This window comes from Eleutherodactylus coqui, chromosome 1 (assembly GCF_035609145.1).
Source record: "Eleutherodactylus coqui strain aEleCoq1 chromosome 1, aEleCoq1.hap1, whole genome shotgun sequence".
Classification (NCBI taxonomy): domain Eukaryota; kingdom Metazoa; phylum Chordata; class Amphibia; order Anura; family Eleutherodactylidae; genus Eleutherodactylus; species Eleutherodactylus coqui.
This window is the reverse complement of record NC_089837.1, coordinates 472,762,540-472,783,934: the sequence shown is the minus strand read 5'-3', so window position 1 is coordinate 472,783,934 and position 21,395 is coordinate 472,762,540. Positions and strand designations below refer to the sequence as shown.

Genomic DNA, 21,395 nt, shown 5'->3' with positions numbered 1-21,395 from the left:
TAGCATGATCACTGCCTCCTAAGGTCCCAGCCACCCTTACTTCCTTGACCATTTCCTCCCTGTTGGTATGAATTAGTTGTTGGATCCATTACTTTTACTTAAGAGAGATTCCCAAAAAATGTCTGTATACTTAAAATCTCAGATAATCACTGTCATGCTTTTTTGAGAGCTTGGCCATCTGATGTAAAAGAGTTCATCCATATCTTCTGCTGGTCCAGATTGCCTATAGCAAATGTCTACAATGGTGTCCTTTCTGTTGTTCTCTCCTTGAATTCTTACCCAAACAGTTTCTACAGAACTACCATGCTCTGAAGCTTGAATCTCTGTGGAGATTAATGTTTTCCTAACATACAACACAACACCTCCTCCTCTTATTTTAGGTCTGTTACTTATAAATAAGTTGTATTCTTCAAGCCTTGAATTCCAATCATGTGTATCATTCCACCAAGTTTCCGTGATACCGATGACATCATATTTCTCTTCCTGTGTTTGGAGCTCCAATTCTACTTATTTATTTCCCATTCTCTGTGCATTTGTGTAGAAACATTTTAGTTTGTGATCGGTGTCTCTTGCTGTTCTATACCTATAAAACACATGGTCTTTTTAATAGGGGCAAATATTCTACAAAAAAAAATTACCACCCCATCCATCCACAAGCACAGAGCCTGAACACAAGCATTGTGCAGCTGCTTGCAATAGAAATGCTATCATTCAGGCTAGTGGACACAGATGCCTTACGCGTGTTGCTCTGTGCTCACCCACAGAACCAGATGCCTAGCCACCATTTCTTTGCCAAAAAAAACTTCTTTGCCATGCAAGTATGCTGTCAGTGGCAGGGTGCACCTGACCAAGAACATATGGTCCAGCAAGCATGGCCAGGGGCGCTACATATCCTTAACAGCACACTGGGTCAATGTTCTGCAGGTGGGGCATGAAGCAAAAAGGGTGCTCCACATTTCATGGTCCCAAGAGTTGTGGGACATTCATCCTTGTCTGTCCCCTTCTCGACCCACTCCTTCTCTTCCTCCACCTCTTCATACCAACTTTCAACACCCTCCACATCGACACATCCATATGTGACAAAATCTGACCTCCATACAGCGGTCACTTGGTAAAAGCCAAAATGCTGTCCTAAATCTAATACTTCTATGGGAGCGCAGCCATACAGTCAAAGAGATGTAGGGCAAATTAGTGAACCAATTTTTTATTCCCATTAATTTTAATGGGAGTCAGAATCAAGTATTCCAATGATTTTCGTGAAAAATCGTCCCGATACCGACACAAACTGATTGTTCCACTTATTGCTCATCACTACTTACTACAGTGGGCCAAAACTCAGGCTCCCTAAATGGGTTTTAAGGTTGAACTTCACAAAAAATTTCTTACCAGAAGAAAACAACTTAGCAAAGAGAGCCAACCAGGTATTTATTTTGATTCTAGTTAAAGTGCCTGTGGACCAACTACCATGTGCCATTTATAATGTTGACGTCTTCTTATATGGCGGAGAGACCAATGCATTCACACTGGAACCAGGGTCCAGATGTGACGGTTACCTCTGCACTCTCTATAACGGTGCCTTTGTAAACTGGCATCTGTTGGGTGAAACTGATGCCAGACTATGGCTAGAGTTACCCAGCAACATTCTGTCGTGTGCAAATCACAGTACAATTGCCGCATTACCACAACACAACTTCAGCTTTCAGATATGAAAAACAAACTCTCTTGTGACCTCTCAATTGTCAGAGAAAGTGTAGCCCTAGTTTTAAAGCAACCTTCAGGCCTGAAGAAACAAAGATGGCCATCTTTGTGTGTCCAAGCCGGGAAGGTTGCTTTAAACTCTTAATGACTTGGCCTGTTTGGGCCTTTGTAACTATTCACATCTTTCCCTTTTTACCGTATTCCAGCAGCCATAACATTTTAAAGGGAATCTGTCATTTCCAACATGTTGTCCAAACCACAGGCGTGATGTTATAGAGCAGGAGGAGCCGAACAGATTGATATATAGTTTTATGGGGAAAGATTCAGTAGAACTTGTATTTTATTCATTTATATTTCTGCATATTCTGAGCTGAACAGTCCAATGGGCGGAGCTATCAGTGATTGACAGCTTGTATGTACAGTCATACACAGATAGCTGTCAGTCACTAATAGCTCCGCCCATTGGACTGATCAGCTCAGAATGTGCAGAGATATAGATGAATAAAACACAGGTTATACTGAATCTTTCCCCATAAAGCTATATGTCAATCTGCTCGGCTGCTCCTGCTCTATAACATCATGCCTGCCATTTGGACAACATGTTCATGTTGACAGACTCCCTTTCATTTTGTCAGTATGAAAAAAAGTAGTTTGTACCAGTATAATGACATCATGTACTGACCTACACAAGGGTCTGTCCCCATGTCAATAAGGCCTCATGTCTATGGGTGGATTCCACAAAATTAACCCTTCAGAGCATGCTATGGAAAAATGATTTTTCATGTACACAAGCGGAAACCAATTGCAGTTTGCCGTGGGATGAAAAACCAAAGCATTCTCTATTTTACTTTGGTTACCACACGGACAGCGTCCATTGAAGTCAATGGAAGTCGTCCGACCCGCGGTCCGTCCGCAGTTGACAGTGCGGATGGGCCGCGGATTCCACTTCTGCACACATCCACAGTACAGAACTTCAAGACAGGGGCAGGTATGCAGGGTCGTCAGCTGCGGGTACAGGCAGATTCCGTGAGGGATTCCCCATGTCCAATCCGTGCGTGCCCGTGGACATGAGGTCTAACAGAAGTACTTTTTTGGATGCTGGTGATTTTTTTCTCATCTTCATTTGGAGTATTTCACATTCAGAGGGAAAACTGGACAGGTCAACCTAGAAGCCAGATATGGCTGTGCAGGTCAACACATTCAGGCACATTTATGAAAGCTGTCTAAAAGAAAAGCGGTCTTTGTAGCCTGTAGCCACTAATCACAGAACAGCTATCATTTTTCAAAAGCACTATGAAGAATGAAAATTGAGCTGTGATTTGTTGCTATGGACAATAAAGCGTTTCTCTTTTAGACAGTTTCATAAATTTCCCCTAATTTTTGGTTGAATTATTATATTTCTGAATTTTTAACACAAGAGGACCATTAAGTCTTGCCTTTATGTCCTCTCAGCAGGTTCCACTCCTGCCTTTGGCTAAAGGAAGGCATTAAAAACTGAAGAAAAATGTTTACCCTCTAGATTTAAAGGGGTTTCCTTGAAGCAAAACTATTGATGGCCTATGTACGGGATTGGTCACCATTAGCAGATTTGCAGGGGTCCACCGGTTGGGATCCCCACCAATCAGTTGATGAGAAGCTGCTACAGGATGGCCGGATCTGCCAAAACACCATTCGTAACACAGTAGCTTGGTTTGGTATTTCGACCCTTTCCACTAAAGTGAATGGGGGAGAGCTGCAATACCAAACTAAGCCACTGAGCTACTGATGGTGTTTTGACAGTTCTACCATGTAGCAGCTTCTCATCAGCTGATCTGCTATTGGTGATCTATCCTGAGGATAGTTCACCAATAGTTTTGTTCCTAGAAAATCTCTTTAAAGGGGTTGTCCAGGGTTAGAAAAAGATGGTTGCTTTCTTCCATACACAGCACCACCCTGGCTCCACTGAAGTGAATGGGAGCTATCTGCAATACCAGATACAAGCCATGGACAAGAGTGGCACTGTGTTGGAAGAAAGCAGCCATATTTTCTAACCCTGGACAACTCCTTTAAGGATGTTTGCATATTAGAATGCTCCCGAGTAGATATGCTATATAACATATACTCTTCTGCATTTAGGATGAAGACAGTATGTAATGGTACATAGAACGATCGACCTAGGGGAAGGAAAGCGGATATCTTGAGACAAAGAAACTTATCTTCAAGGAGAAACATATGTAAGAGGGGTTTTATTTTGTTTAATTGTTTTCTTATTAATATAATGTTTTGCTGTGGCTTTAAGAGATGGTGGGAGTGAGGAGCCGAAAAATCAAGATCGGAAACCAAAGGAGTGCCCAAGTGGCTACAGTGGTGGAAAAAGGACTGTTTCGGAGTCTTTCCTGCTGTACTGTGATTGCAGTAATTTTGTCCTATGGGCACAGAGTGCTCAAATGCATGGTGTAGTAAGGAATACTGACTAAGGAAATACTTGGAGTCTGCCACTGCCCTGCTCCTTGTCTGCCCTCCTTCCATCTATGACCGTTCACCTGGAAACAGTACAGGACTTTAAGCTCTTGGTTACTGGGTGAGACCTTTGTGAAGCCTGATACACGGGCACAAGACTTATAAAGAACTTTGAGGAACCCTATAAACAAGTAAAAGACTTATAACATAATACCGCTAAAGTGGAACCCTCCTAGCAGCCAACGCACTTAAGGTCGTTATTAGAGATGAGCGAACACGTTCGGCTCCGCCCCTTTTTCGCCCGAACACCGAACTTTGCGAACACTTCAGTGTTCGGGCGAAAAAGTTCGGGGGCCGCCGTGGCAGCGCGGGGGGGTGCGGCGGGGAGTGGGGGGGAGAGGGAGAGAGAGAGGGCTCCCCCCTGTTCCCCGCTACTGCCGCCCGCGCCGCCGCGCATCTCCCCGCCCCCCGGCGGCACCCGGACACTTACGCGCGAACACTGCAGTGTTCGGCAAAGCCGGTGTCCGGGTGCGGATGTGTCCGTAACGGACACGTTCGCTCATCCCTAGTCGTTATTCTGTTCATTAAAGTTTGTCATTAAAACTAGTGATGTCAGCTCCAAGCTCTTATGTGAGCTACCCACGGAGCCTACAGTCTACTGCCACCACTAAGCTTATTCCAGACCCGGCCCTCTCCTCAACCGGTATGGCCAGAGTCAGGACATGAGTCTTTGCTAGCGACGTGGATAAGAACACAATGATCACAAAGAGTTGGGTCCATCACTCACGACCTCGAAGCCAGAATGGTTCATTCCATCCTGAACTGAATCCCACAGACTACCAGAGGACAGGCGAGACCCAGAGCCTTATACCAAGCCCTTTCACATATAAATAGTACAATACTTTTTCTTTCTACACAATACAATACTGAGAAGATTGGGGATAGACAGCCAAACGTTATCCTAAGTGCATGTGTAATGATAAGAAGGAAGGCCTTGCTATGGAGTAGGCAATAAGTTATGGAAAAATCTTGATAAAACACTTAGGAGACAAGACTTAGCATCAAATATTAGCCGTAAGGCCCTTTTACATGACAAGATAAATTGGAACGGGCATGCAATCAGCGTTGATGTAGCGATTGTATATTGTTCACTTCACATATATTTACACTGAACAATAATTGGGTAGTTCTGATCGTTTATTGGATCACAACCACGACTCTAGTCAACCCTTCTACCGCTGCTTTTTATTTGGCAACATCGCCTGTTGATGCAGCGGCAGACGAATAATGATTTTCAAGTCCGAATGAAAGATCCGATCAGTGATGATCCAACGATTTATGGCTGATCGTTCACTCGTTGCACACGTTTACACCTAACAATCATTGTGCCATGTAAAAGGGCCTTAAGAATGATAACCAAGAGGAAATACTCAGTCGACTCCTTCACTATTAACCCGTAGTTCTACCCTTCAGCAGTTAATGCGTTAAGTGTCTTTTCCAATTCTTTCTATTCCTATATTATTCCTCTTTCTTCTCCTTCTTGCCCTAACCTCTCCCCCCCTCCCTATAAAGCTGCCCCTTCCCTCTCGTTCTATCCTGTATTCACCCAGCAAGATCACAATGGTACAAGACAAGCTCTGAAAAGGAGATACCGCGCATTAAAATGCCCTGAAAACGCTTTTATTTTCCTCCTTTTCTCTCTCTCTCCTTTCTGCAGAGTTTGGGCCTTTTGCTCTCCCCCTTTCACTCTCCCACTACGTTTTATATTTCTTTTACGCTTTCTTTTTCCAGGCTTGCGGCAGGGGTGGGGTGGGGGAGGGAGGGAGGGCAGCCAGTGAATCATTGAGGTCTTGCAATGCCACACACAGACTTTCTCCCTTCCCCCACTTCACAGATTTTTCCAATTTGCCTTTACATGCAGCTGCAGCTCGCTGTGTGCTTGGAGATTAATTGGAGACAAATGTAATCAGATGGAAGTCGCTTTCTCAAAAACGAATACGCGTGTTTTTTTTTTTAAAAAACAATGCAACAATTTTCACAACTTTGGCTAGCCTATTTGTTCATTGCCAGACCGGCTAAAAAAAAGAAGAGAGCTGATGAACTGTTTTACCTATTTACTAAGCAAATTACGCCTGTTCTGGCTCAAATTGCGCCAAAAAAAAATTGGTGCAACAGGTGTTTTATAATGAGCCAGATTTATTAAGGCTATGCTCCATCATTTTGGCACATCATATTGGTGTAAACTAAGGGCACATTCATTCGGGTGTTTTCGCTGCTGCTGTGCGCAATTTTGATGCATATGCAATTTTTGCGCGGCCATTGTATCCGTATTCACTGATTTTGATGCACGCAAAAAAACAACAAAACAGGATGGTCCAATTGATGTCATTTTTAAGAAAATCTTTGCATGTGCAACTGCGTATTTGCAGCGTTTTTACGCGATCCCAAAGACTTTGGCCTGGGCTCACACAGCCATATGCGGAATCTGCTTGCAATTCCAGCTGTAAGCCCTGAGCCTGTGTACAGCTATGTAATGTACTTCATATGACCGCGTACTCACACAGTACACCTATTTTTTGTTTATATTTCCCACTTAGCGATGAGCGTGTACCCACAGCCCATACTGCGGGTATATCGTGACTATAGAGCACAATGGGCTTTATGTCGCGGTAATATAGAACATGCCGCATTCTATTTTCCGTGATCTGATTACGCAATTCCGAATCACTAATGTGATCGGAACTGCGGAATTCAATTTGTTTGATTGAACCACGTATTATGGCGGATCAAACGCTCGTGGAATCCGCAAATTCACATTCAGTCGTGTGAGACCGGTCTTTAATGGATGATTTCAGCTCATGATACGTACGGAAATAGAAGATGCTGAGTACCCCAATGCAAACCAACGGGGTTTATGCTGTCCCTCATATGTTCGTAAAAAAATACGCCCGTAACACAGACAGGCAGGAAAACCACCAGAATCCTAGCAGAAGCAGATAGGCCTCCTTATCTGTCAATGGGATCCATCAGGATTCGCAGGGATCCGTCATACCTGTTTTGGCTCCATTACTGCAAATAGGAAGGTGTTACGATTCCTCTACAGCGCCACCTATCAAGAATATGTGCAAAAACTTGTATACACCATCGGACGCTGTATTACAGAGGGTTCCTCCCCTGGAAGCATGGTTTTTGGGCTCATGTCTATGGGCATTTTTCACTGCATATTATGCTTACGATGTACGGCTTGTTATACACAGTGAATGGAGTCAATGAAACATAGTAACATAGTATGTAAGGCTGAAAAAAATACATATGTCCATCTAGTCCAGCCTATTAGCCCCCAATGTTGATCCAGAGGAACTCAAAAAAAAACCCCAATGAGGTACAAGCCAATATTCCCCATTGAAGGGAAAAAAATCCTTCCTGACTCCAATCTAGCAATCAGAATACTCCCTGTATCCCCAACCCTTCTGAAGTTATTAATGATTATAATAGGTAATATTGTATTGCTCAAGAAAGGTGTCCGGGACCCTCTTAAACTTCTTTATCGAATTTGCCGTCACCACATCCTCCAGCAGAGAGTTCCATAGTCTCACTGCTATTACAGTAAAGAACCCTTCCGTGTAGAAACCTTCTTTCCTCTAGATGTCAATGGTCTGTCGGCAGAACGTTATTTACAAACACCAGTAAAACACTCCCTAATATTCTTCCATGTAGAGGCACCATACAACAACCCAGTGAGTACCAGTAACTCCCTAGTACAGAGCACAAGTGACTCTGTGTGCCAATCTACTGCTGTGAGCGTGAGCCCTTACAAGTCATTAATCTGCATTTAGCATCCTTTTTTCTTCTTTCCAGTCACCCTAACTGGTTTTAACACCTGCTTAGATAATCCATTGCAGATGAAGACAATCCATAACCGCCAGTACTTCAGTATCGAGTCATGTTGGCCTTGTTGCTGATGGATAGTTGTGTATCAGTTCCAGCTATTTGTAAAGTCTGGATTCATGGGCCTTTTCTGGTTCTATGAATTGCATGTCATGTTAGAAACAAATTGGCAACAGCAGTGACACCCAATGATTAGTGATTAGTCTGTAGGGCTGGAAGTCAATAGCTATTGTGAAAAAAATCCTCGCCGTTAAATGTGTTCTTCTGAATGCGGGAGATGTTTTGCATGAATGCTCTTTAACACACAAAACCTTTTAGGACAAGTCAGTTCTAGGAAAGGAATGCCAACCCTCGGATGTGCAGAATATACATTGATTTCCCTATTTCTTAGTGCCTTGAAGCAAATTATTACTGATGTCATGGTCATGTGCAGATGACATACATTTTCCAGTACTTAGGGGGTGTTTATTTTTTTCAGTAAAATTCCTTTAATTCAACATTAATAGGACCTTGTGGTTACTAGATTATTAAAGGGGTTACCCAGTTGTAAACTACTTATGCCCTATCCTTAGGACAGGTCATCAGTAATAGATTGGCGGGGGGCAGTTGCCCAGGAGCCCTGTTAATTGGCTGTGTACTGAGCTGATTTCTGCAGAAAGCAGACTGCTCTCTTCTTACTGCAGTGGCCATGCTTGGTATTGCAAGCCAAGTTTCTATTAATTTCAGTGGGAACATGACCTGCAATACCAAGCCTAGCCACTGTAGTAAAAACAGAGTTATCTGCTTCCTGCCAAAATCAGCTCGGTGCGTTTTCTCATCCATTCACATGACCACAAGTGTGATTTTTAGAATATGCCACACCCCAGAAAACCGTTGTTCTACCAAAATCCTTGGGATGCCTTCCAATGCCTATATAGAGGCACCTGTAAGCTTTTTGTAGCGTTGGATGCTGCTAAAATTCCTCTCCCGACTTTCTTTTTCCCTGCTCCCATAGGAGTCTATGAGACCCTCCAGAGTATATTGGCCAAAAGATAGTTCCAGTACTCTCTTTTAGGCCAGCGTAAATACACCGGACGTATTTCGGCAGCTTGTTACATTTTTCATGGTGCTGACGTATTTACGAGCCGTATAATCACCCATGTGAACGAATACACTGGAAAACAATACCTCCGATGATCGCGTATCTATGCGCTCGTGTGAATAAAGCCTAAGTCAGAGGAAACTCCTCATTGGCTCTTGTTTTCTTCTGGGTTTATGGAATTTGAAATGATCACGCACTTTTGTGTTGAGGACAGAACCCTTATTATAACATTGGATGCTTTGCTATAGGAGTTGGAGGGGGCGGAGCTAACTCCTGGAACTTAGCTCCACCCCTGTCCCGCCTCCTCTCATTGCAAATAGTGCCGGGGGCGGAGAGGGGGCAGGAGCTCAGAGCACTGCTCCCGGCTCTTCCAACCTCCTCTCCCTGCAGAGAGGGATGCCGTATATCGGCGGCGTAAATACCTGGCCCATATATGTTTGTCTGAATAAGCCCTTAGGGCTCTTTCACACGAGTGCATAAACGGCGCGTATTTACGCCCGGGCGTATATACGCTCATAATAGAGCCACAGTATTGCAATCGATTCGTTCACACGGGTGAAAATATGGCGATCAAATACGCCGGCAGCATGAAAAATAGACCATATGCGCCCAGCGTATATATGCTCAGCCAAAACATAGTTCTGGAACTGTTTTGGCCGAAATACGGTGGAGCGTGAAAACGTCCTTTTGGGCAATTAAATGTCGATGCAGAGCAAACGTATTTTCTCCGGCGTAAATACACGCCGTTTATGCGCTCGTGTGAAAGAGCCCTCAGGCTGTATTCACACAAGTGAGTGCTTCGTAGGTCTATGAAATTCTAAACTACATCCCACTGAATTTTTCTGCGCTTGCAATGCATTTTGGCGTTAAAAACACATCACATCACTGTACGTGCCTTTTTCACGCATGTGAGCAAAAAAATTGCATGTACTTCCAGTAGTTAAAATGGTAAAAAAAATGCATTAGAATTAGGCCCCTTCACACGAGCGTACGAGAATTTAGCCTGTGCTTGAGCACTGAGTATTTTTGGAATGAACAATGCTTTTTTGCAAGCACATCGGCGTATTTAACTGCACTTTTTACGCTCGCATCTCCCAGTGTACTTTTCCGCACATTCTCATTGACTTCAATGGGGACTTTGGATGTGCAAATGCAGGAAGATAGAGCATGCACAAGTGAACAAATCCATTGGGTGCTATTCTCTGCTTTTAGGCCTCATGTCCACGGGGAAAATCAGGCCCGCTACGGATTCTACATGGAGAATCCATAGCGGGTCCCTCCTGCCCGGCGGACATGAGCGCTGAAAATAAGAATAAACTCACCCGCAGCGGACCGGGCAGATCTTCTCTTCTTCACGGCCGGATCTTCTTTCTTCGGACGGCAGATGTGCTTGGCACCACGGCAGCGTGCCACGCGCATGCGTCGGGCACATCCGCCAAGCCGAAGAAAGAAGATCCGGCCGGGAAGAAGAGAAGACCTGTCCGGTCCGCTGCGGGTAAGTTATTCTTATTTTAGGTCTCCGGACGGCTTCCATAGGCTTCAATAGAAGCTTGCGGGAGCCATCCCCGCAGGAGACCCGCACGAAAATGGAGCATGTCACGTTTTTTTTCATGCTCCATTTTTTTTTATTCACTTTTATTGACCATCCGGGGTATTTATCTGCCTGCGGGTGGTCAATGCATCCCTATGGGATGCGGATCCGAGTGTGGGTGATCCGCTGCAGATTTTAAATCATATTTTGCCCGTGGACATGAGGCCTTAGAGCACAAATTTTGCGTGCACAAATACGCCCATGTGAAGGGGGCCTTATATGCTAATCAAATGGCATGCTCTCGTAGGAAATAATGGGCGCTTCTTCTTGTCCAAAAATAGGACAAGCTGCAATTTTTTTGATCTTGGACTCTCGATCTGAGAATAGAAACCCTCATGTGCATTGACCCATTTCACAATTGGACAAGTTTCATTTAAGACAGGACAAAATCCCACAAAATTATATGATGTCTACAATGTTTATATATATATATATATATATATATATATATATATATTTTTTTTTTTTTAAACATATATATATAGAATGGAATAGACGTTTGCCTATAATATCCACTGGAGTGTAAAAACTGTTCTTCTTATTTCTACCGTATTTGTGGGGTTTAACTAAAATAGCTCTAACTGATTGCAAGAACTTAAATAATCATATTGTGAATTGCATATAATTAGAGATGAGCGAGTATACTCGCTAAGGCACATTACTCGAGCGAGTAGTGCCTTAGCTGAGTATCTCCCTGCTCGTCTCTAAAGATTCGGGGGCCGGCGCGGGTGACAGGTGAGTTGCGGCGGGGGGAAGAGAGGGAGAGAGAGATCTCCCCTCCGTTCCTCCCTGCCGTTTCCCGCCCCCCCCCCCCCCCCCCCGCCGCTCCTCGAATCTTTAGAGACCAGCGGGGAGATACTTGGCTAAGGCACTACTCGCACAAGTAATGTGCCTTAGCGAGTATACTCGCTCATCTCTATATATAATGCATAATGGAGGTATAGAAATTATAGAAATATTGAGAGGAAATATTTCAAGCCCTGACCATTTCTTTAGTAATGTAGTAAGTGCAGTAATTAAAGATTCATTTAGAAATTAAATGGTACTACAATATTAGGAAGTGAGAGACACTAATATAGACTTTACTGACAGAATATTGAACAATTCTCTGAAAACTGACAATCTAATCTGGATTGTCCTGAATGAATTGGGTTCAAAATTCCTAAAATTCAGTAAAGCTCTATGGACACTGCGTCTCAACCATAAAGTTTGGTCTATATGCCTTGAAAAGTTTTCGCCCAATGAAGACCAAAAGCGCGTCCACTTGGCGTCCGTCAGGCTAGTATATATTGGAGCACCTACGTAAGGGTACGTTCACACATTGCGGTAATGCTGTGGATTTTCCACAATGGAAACGCTGCAGAAAATCCACGTTGCAAAAGTTTACTTTGAACGGGAATGGGATTAAAGCAAATCCCATCCACATGTAAGTCTCAGGGCTCATGCTCACGGGCGTATGTGTAAAACGCTGCGTGGATCACATAGTGTTTTACCGCCACGGGAGATGGCTATCACTGTGCATGACAATGTACCTCGTTTGTGATTTGTTTCTTTTTTTTTTTCTTTATTCCGCGCTCTGTCACATAGCGGCATTGCGCAAGCAACACCGCCCATACATAATGTATTGCGTATGGACGGCGTTGAATACACAGCGCATAGATAAGAATAGGGCTGTACGAGCACAATACGCGGTGAGGGCGAGCACCCACTGGCGTTTTTTTACCTGCGTTTTGCGTTTTGCGTTTTTCCTGCACAGGCATAGAGATAACATGTGTTCCTGTCCACTGGCGTTTTTTTTGCGTTGCGTTTGCGTTTTTAACATAGGAACTGTCAGTTGCATATGTGTCCTTATTTTTCTCCATGGAAATTAATGGAAAAGCCGCGAAAACGCCGCGAAAAACGCCGCGAAAAACGCACGGAAAAATCGCGGGAAACGCGGCGAAAACGCGGAAAACGCAAACGCCAGTGGGTGCTCGCTCTGAGGGCGGATTCAGGCAAACGTGGTTTTCATCTGTGATGCAGCAAGTGTAGTTGCGCCTACGCCCGTCTGAAACTGCCCTGAAGAAGGGCATGCTGCGATCTTTTTCACATGCGTACTTACAGGAAATGCATATATGCTAATGTGAATGGATCAGTGAAAAACAGTGTACTTTCACTGACTCCATTCACCGCGTACTACTCGGGTGTAATATGCGGTGAAATCACGCTTATGGGCATAAGCCTTAACCTGCAGATTTGCTGCAGATCCGCGGCGTCATTTCCAACACAAGTATTCCTGCAATCTGTGAGGGCACCACAAGGGCTTAAACAGATGAATTTGTTTGCGCAGGTTTTTGAGCACGTGAATCTCACGCCCGTAAGTAGTGACGAAACAAAGCCATTGATTTCAATGGTTTCATTGTCACGAACGTGTTTCTTGCGTGCAAATCCTGCACACAAGAAAAAATAGGACCTGCCCTATCTTTCTGCGAGTTGCGCACAAAGTTGCCGTAGAACTCTCTGTCAGGGTAAAAAAAAATCAAACAATGAGTGTTGATCCAGGGATTATTTTGACTGCCATTATGGAGTCTGGAAGGAATTTTTCCCCCTAAATAGGGTAAATTGGTTTCTGCCTCGTTTTTTTTGCCTTCTTCTGGATCAACATTGGGGGTCAGAAACAGGCTGAACTGGATGGACATTTTTCTTTTTTCAGCCTAGCATACTATATTGCTATGTATGTAAGGTGTGACCCTATGGACAACGCAGGGAAAAGAAGACAGCTGGCCCTTATAAAGAGTTTAAATTACCATTCTATTCCACAGAAAGGAAGTAACGTGCGCGTGTGAACTGGCATCTTGGGTGCAAAAATGACATCACTTTGCACTGGCATACACGTATCAGCTGGTTTAGGGCACCAACGAACCTAGTTCATATGCAAATATGCTCCATTGCGGCAAGCATATTTGCGCACATGCTTGTCTGTAGAAGCCCTAAGACAGAAGCATTTCGTCTACATTTAGTCACGCACCCTTGGCTATGTGGCACTGTAGTCTTCCCATCAGCCCCCTTACACATCAGGTCCTCTGGCAATGATTATCTAATGTGTATAGGCAGCATTAATCCTGGGAAAACCTACTTGAGTCCCATATTCTTGGCTTTGTGGCACCATAGTATTCTTATGTCATTATAAACCCACGGACAACTGGGCAATGGGTATAAACTCTTTTGACCACCTCAAACACTAACTCTGGCCACACAGGAGAAATTTACTGCTAGCAGCTGACCACAGACCAAATAAGTTGTATGAAATGATTGCTTCTGGTCCTTTACTCCACTACTTTTTACTAGGGAACCCCATCCTATACAGGTATGCTGTAGATAGAAAACCCTAATAGGAGCCACAAGGGAAATCCAACCTAAATACATTGGAAATGAATGTAATATCCGTGCCTTGTATCCTTACTACAGAACAGTTATTCTCTGTTGCATGAAATCTCTTTGGGCCGTTTCGGTTAAGTACTTCTGAAATAATTACTAGCCATCAGTTACTGGCTTGGCTTCTTCCCAAAGCAAACCCAGCTTGTGCTATGTCATAACAGAACGGCAGCGGCAAAGTCTACCCATGGCTGTCTTTATAATATCTGATTCCAAACCATAACTAGCCGCGAACACCCACCTCGTATGTAACAGAATTAGTGAAATAACAAAACTTTGTTTCAACTTCTTCAGTATTGCTTACTCACTCAATGTGAAATAGAAATGCAATTGTACTATGTGTTATCAAAGTGTTTATGTCTCCACTGAGCTGCTCCGCTGATGTTTTCATGCTTAGCAGTCCATTTATTTGTCTTTTTCGGCTCCTTTCCTTTCCTTTATTGCTCTCTAACTGAACTTTCTCACATAATATTGCATTTTTTTTGCTTATGTCACCCATCTAGCATTTTTCGCCTACTTTTTTCGATGCTGTTTTTGCAGCATTTGCTCCTATATTCTGTATATCTCTCTTTTCATGCTGGGTGGCTGAGCAGGAATGCAGATGTAGGGTGTCAGCGTCCTCTCGCAGCTCCGAGGCCTCTTCCTTTCCTGCCTCAGTCCATTAAGTGGTTTTTAGGAATGTCATCTCAGCACATTTGTTACCCTAGCAACGTTTCATGCTCCCACCTTCCTATTTTTTAATGTTACTTAAGAGTGTATTTTGGTAAAATAAATATATTTTTTGGAATTGTCGTGGGCTAGGCAGTAGCTAGTCTAAACATATTCCCTGTAAGTCCTTGTCCGTTTGGTCCACATTAAACAAAGTGCAATCAGTAAGGAAATCTTTTTTTTTTTTTAAGTTCAACTTGTTCAAATGACGTCCTGCGGTGGTCCGTCTGAGGTGCGGGCAGAATTTTTCCAGAGAGCAATCCTATAGCATGGCAGGTGGATTTGCCTAGTTGCTGTGGGTAACGCTGCTGTTTAACTGTCCACTACTTTTGTAATGAAGCCGCTTTATTTTTATCACTGCTTTACTGAAGGGTTTAATTTAATAAAAACACTTTACCACCTTTACTGTCAGAGAAGGAAAAATACACTTGGATGTTGTCATGCCTCGGCCCATGTGATCCGATACTGATTTGTAGATAGCTCCAAAATAGAATAAGGTATCAAAAAAGTGGAGAAAAAGCAGAATCTGACCCTAACCTACTGATACAAGGAGATCCCACTTAGAAGCGGAGTGCTCGCCCTGATGAGAGCGACCCAATATCAGGAAACTGGGGAAATCCTGACTCTCCCTAGATGGTAAGAGGGAATGTGGCCCAAATAGATGTTACACAGAGATATGAACTACTAACATTCAGGTGATAAGATGTAATAACACCCCAGATAAAGTAAACCACCAGACAGACTTTTTTGAACTGAGATGTAGGATGGGACCGTAAGCCACTGACTTGAGCAGAAATATCTTCAGACTGAGAGTATAACTGGCATCCTCTGGGAAGAGGAGAAGGAGTAAGGGCTAATGCCCACGGATGGATTTATGCTGCGTTCCTGCGGCATAAATCCACGGCAGAATAACGCAGCTATTAGGTTCTATTGAACCTAATAGCTCAGTCCTCACATGCGGGATTCTGCCGCAGATTTACGCTACGGGGAAAAAAAAATCGCAGCATGTTCTATTTTACCGCGTTTTTTCCGACCACTCAATGGCAGCAGTTTCTGTCTATCTTGATCCGTTTTTACCGCTAGTGATAAGCAGCTTACAGACTTATTCCTATTTTGCTATTGAAGACACTTGCACTCAAATTTGAGCGTAAACCTATATGGGGGAGTCAGGAGGAACAGCTGTCAGCCAAATGAGCGTTCTTATTCGATAGCTAGCTATCTAAAGTGTATGGACAGTTTTGCACTTTATTGACTCCAAAGGTGAACTTGATGAGTTCTCACAGTGAATAAAGATTTCTAAGTGGCAGAGATAGGAGTTAGTGATGAACGATTATTGGGATAATCGGGTCAGTAGTGATCGACCTGATGTTCCAAAATGTATCGGGTACTGGGACAAACCAATCCCAATTCCCATTAAAGTCAATAGGACTAAAAATCAGGTTTACTAATTTGGCCTCCAGGAGGTCCCTAATGCAACCATGTTCCCCCAGAATGCATGGGAATAGAGATGGTGTTAGTGACTTTTCAATGAATGTGGCTCAGTGGTTAACACCGTTCTAGGTTCAAATCTGACCAAGTTTCTTTATATAGAAACTGTTCTACTGTAATAAAATAATAAGACACCGAGAGGCTAATCTGACCTCAAAGCCTTTAAGGATTATGGAAACCTTTGTGCATGAAAAATTTATGCATACATATCTTACTAAGTCCCTGCTGAAAAACTGATGCACATATCTGCTTTTTGCTTTCAGTTTTCCTTCTTGTGCATTTATAAAACCTCATACTTGGATTGCAGGCTCTGCTATGTTCACGTTTCTCGCTCAAGTGCGTTCTGAACACTGATCAGCTGGTCTCTTTCATGAATACAGATAAGCTCTGTTCCCCTTTCCTCTTTCAAAGGCTGTGTACCTTTGAAACATAACCACATCCACTCAATACTACACAGCTATCTCTCATCTACTCTCTGAGTAGCTGCTCATAAGAGCAGAAAATTCACCCAGAGTGAATTATAGCCCTCTGTAATAGTAGTGTTCTCTTCTCTCTGTCCTCCTGATCTCCCCCACCATCCCCCAGCACTATCATACAGCCCTCTTTAATAGCTCAATGGGAAGGCAGGGAATGCTCGTTCACAATAGTGGGACGAGCTAGGGGAGGAGCTGTCAGTTTACTCTGAATGACAGAATCTGCAAATATTTCAGTCCTCCAGTCTGCAGTGCCTTGGAAAACAATACAAGCATAGAAACCAAATAATCTGAACTTTTTAAGGAAAAACAATTACAAAAAGTCTTCATTTTCAAAAACGCATACAAAAATGAGTGCAAAGGTATACATAGCCTTCAATGCTACTTAGTAAAACTGATTGTGTGGACAATATGTGAAAATAGGTACTATACTGTGTTTCCCCCAAAATAAGACACTGTCTTATATTAATTTTTGCCCCAAAAGAGGCACAATGTCTTGTTTTCAGGGGGTGTCTTATACTCACTAAGTCGGCGGTGTCTGGGTCCCTCGCGCTGGTCTCTGGCACTGTGGCAGGCTGCAGTGTAATCCTCAGCATTGACAAAGCACTCTCTTACTGGTACCGGGGCTTTGAACACCCTGCCTCCAGCAAGCGAGTGCTGTGATTGGATCACAAGCTCCGTTGCTTAGCCTATCAGAGTGGTGCTCGATGAACCAATCACAGACATTCAGTGATGTCATTCACTGAATGGCTGTGAATGGTTGAGCGCCAAGTCCATTACATGGCAATGCCTCCATTACATTGCCATCAATTATACATCTGGTTAATAGAGATGAGCGAGCGTACTCGGAAAAGCACTACTCGCTCGAGTAATTTGCTTTATCCGAGTATCGCTGTGCTCAGGTCTGAAGATTCGGGTGCCGCTGCGGCTGACAGGTGAGTCGCAGCGGGGAGCAGGGGAGAGCGGGCGGGAGAGAGGGAGAGAAAGATCTTACCTCCGTTCCTCCCCGCTCTCCCCTGCAGCTCCCCGCTCCGTGCCGGCACCCGAATCTTCAGGGACGAGCACAGCGATACTCGGATAAAGCACATTACTCGAGCGAGTAGTGCTTTTCCGAGTACGCTCGCTCATCTCTACTGGTTAACTCTTCACAATTCATGTTTCTCTGCACTTCCTAAAAAGGGACAGAGTGTTATATCTATTTATAACGGATACATATGTAGCATAACTAACTACTCTCAGTCCAGTCCTGGTTTAGAAAAGTGGCTGAGCACTATACAGCTATAAAAGTAGAACTGCCAGCTAGTAAATAGCATTGTGTGCTTTCAGACTACCTGTGTTCAATATACACTCATTGTCAAAAATCATCAAGCCCCTAGAAGGAGTTGTCGGAATCAAATGAAACTTTCTCTGTGTGACTGCAACATTGATATGAAGTGAGGCTCTAGGACCCTGTTGTACCGCCTCTAGCTTGGATACAAGATGCTATATGGCTGAGCATGAAGGCTGTAGTACCCTGTTGGGCCGCACTAGCTTGGAAGCAAGATGTGAAACAGGTGGGCATGGAGGTTCTAGGGCCCTGACGTACTGCCTCTAGCTTGCATACAAGATGTGATACAGCTGGACATAGAGGTTCTAGTACTCGGTTGTACCGCCTCTAGCTTGGATGCAAGATGTGATACAGGTGAGCATGGAGGCTCTAGAGCCCTGCTCTACCGCTTCTAGCTTGAATACAAGATGTGATATAGCTGGGCATGGAGGGTCTAGTATCCTGTTGTACCGCCTCTAACTTGGATGCAAGATGTGATATAGGTGGACATGGAGGTTCTAGTTCCCTATTGGGTCGCCTCCAGCTTGGATACAAGATGTGATATGGGCAGGCATGGAGACATACAGGATCTGTATGGTATCCAGGGGCATATCAGTCTACATTTGCTGTAACTGAACCTCCAGATCGTGCAAACTTGTAGGCTGCTGAGGTTGGTGTCCCCATTGGTCCCATACATGTTCTATTGGTGATAAATCTGGCGACTGGACAGCCACGGAAATGTGACAATGTTCTGGAGGTATTCCTGTGACCCCCTTGTGTGCGGCCGAGCATTATCTTGCTGTAAAATACCTCTTGGAGCCGCCATAAGAGGAACACAAGTGGCTGAAGGCTGTCCTGAACATATCACTGAGCTGTCATTACGCCTCATACCATTACTACTAAAGTGACCAGATGTCATGATTTAGGTGGGACAGTCCCGCTTTGGGACCCTGTGTCCCACTTTCAACCGGGACCACAGAGTGCTGGCTGTGATTGGCTGAGGCTTAGCAAATCACAGCCAGCGCTTCCAGAAGGCAGGGATTTTTGAATCCCCAGCCAGAAGAGGAGAAGATCACTGCCGGGGACCCGGCGAGAAGATGCAGCTGGGTGACAGGAACATGGGCTACAAAACCTCACGAGTCGCTTGCATATAGCTGGACCCGTGAGGTTTTTGTGTCGTTTTGTAGCATGCTACAAAACATTGCATCTGTGAAGTAGCCCATAGGAAAGCATGGACTTCTCATACATGCGATTTGCAGCATTGTAGCAACGCTACAAAATCGCGCGACTTTGTCACCCGTGTGAACGAGGCCTTCCTTAACAGAAGGAGCTGAGCCGATTTGAGATATAGTTTTATGGGGAAAGATTCAATATTACTTGTGTTTTACCCAATAAACTTCTGCACATTTTGAGCTAATTAGTCCAATGGGCGGCTCTATCAGTGATTGACAGCCTTCCTTGTGTAGCTGTCCATATAGGAAAGGCTGTCAATCACTTATAGGACCGCCCATTGGACTAATTAGCTCAAAATGTGCGGAAGTTTAATGGGTAAAACACAAGTTATATTAAATCTTTCCCCATAAAACTACATAAATATTTGTTCAGCTCCTCCTGCTCTATAACATGATGCATGCAGTTTGGACAATATGTTCGATCTTAGAGATTCCCTTTAAACATTGATTTAGTGCAGCGCTCAGTCCTCCAAAGTAAGAGATGCTCTTTGACTAATGGAAGGAAGTTCTAAGGGGCCTGATCAGAGATGTAACTAGGAGCTCTTGGGCCCCGATGCAAAATCTGTAACAGGGCCCCTTGCCTACCATGTGCTGTTTATAATACTCGTGTCTTCTTATGTGAAGGAGGGGCCTTTGGGCCTCCAAAGGCTCCAAGGCCAAGTAGCAAGTGCTACCCCTGCACCCACTATAGCTAAGCCCCTGGGCCCTATATAATGTCCATATGATTTAACATGGCATATGGGTAGAGGTTGTCTAAAGTTGACAGATTTTAATTTCCCTTACTGTATATTTTATATATATTGGCCCCTTCTTTGAGAAGACCACCCTGCTAGAAGAACGTTTCTCAATGTAATTTTGGGTGGTCATCTCCAAGAGGTTCACTATAGTAGAATAAGGAACCTTATCAACTAAGAACAGTGATGTGAGACTCCCATCTATTAAAGGGTGTTGTCACATGCACCTAAATATGAAAACTGTTAATGAACTCAACTTATTCCCTGATTTAATGGCTTCTTTTCATCTTGGAAAATTAGTTGCAGATATTTCACACCAGGAGCAGTGCAGGTCATTGGCCTGGAACTGAACATTATTAACACAATTTAATAAGAGTTAATTTCCTGTAATAACACAGAGTAATCCCTGTTATTGGAATAGCAGCTTGCAGGCTATGTGTATTAGAACACTACATTTACAGATCTCAATCTTGAATGCTGAAGTGCCAGTTCCAAAAATTTTGCTCATATGTTTACATGTTCAGAATCCTGGACTTATAAATGGCCTTGCTGCAGTCTTGTAAGAATGCCGGTTGCTGGCTTCTGTCACAAATAGAGATTTATAAAGTTTATGTAATGGGTAAATGGCACCACACTGTCTGTTATAACCCATACACATGGCTAAACTTGGCCTAAATCTTAAATAGGGAGCAAGCCCTTTCTTGAAAAGGAAACCTATTGCATTAGATGATGAGTTGCTTTCTACCTTTCTAGCCTTAAAGAAGTTGGACCGAGACATGACCTTATCCATAGGGTAGACAATAAAAGTCTGATTGGTGGGGGTCTCACCGCTAAGATCCCACTGATCCCAAGAACCGGACCTCCCGTTTTCCTTATGCTCCTCTCTGATGGCTCATTGCACCACCCGCTGTGAGGAGGAGATTGAATGAAGCGTTGGCCGAGCATGTGCAATGTTGCTTCATTTATTTTCAATAGGACTGCCAGGGATAGCCGAGTACAAGCGCTCAGCTATTTCCATCAGCCCCATTGAAATAAATGGAGAGGCAGCTGCACATGTGCGACTATTGCTGCATTCAATCTGACCTCACTGTAAGTGGGAGAAGCAGAAAATGACAGAAAAAGGGAACAGTGGACCCCAGCTCTCAGAATCGGTCAGGGTCTCAGTGATGAGCCCCACTGATGAGACTTTTATCACTTATCCTTTGGATAAGTGATAAAAGTCTATGTTGTTACTACCTCTTTGACTTTGGCCATCTCTACACTGACGACACCCAACTATATACTTCTTCCCATGGCATCACATCTTCACTGCTAAAAAGTGGCAGTGATTGTCTCCCCGCTGT

General features: G+C 43.9%; 1 protein-coding gene across 2 annotated transcripts in view; it reads left to right on the top strand.

The window, feature by feature from the left end:
- LOC136586051 (zinc finger protein GLI1-like) overlaps positions 1–21,395 on the top strand; it is a 160,917-nt gene that overhangs the window by 86,492 nt on the left and 53,030 nt on the right. The window contains exon 2 of one of the 2 annotated variants that reach the window (XM_066584436.1): positions 3,814–3,911. The exons of the other annotated variant lie outside the window; for it this stretch is intronic. The gene's annotated coding sequence lies outside the window, so the exon portion shown is untranslated. The remainder of the gene's footprint in view (positions 1–3,813; positions 3,912–21,395) is intronic. 2 annotated transcript variants of the gene reach the window in all.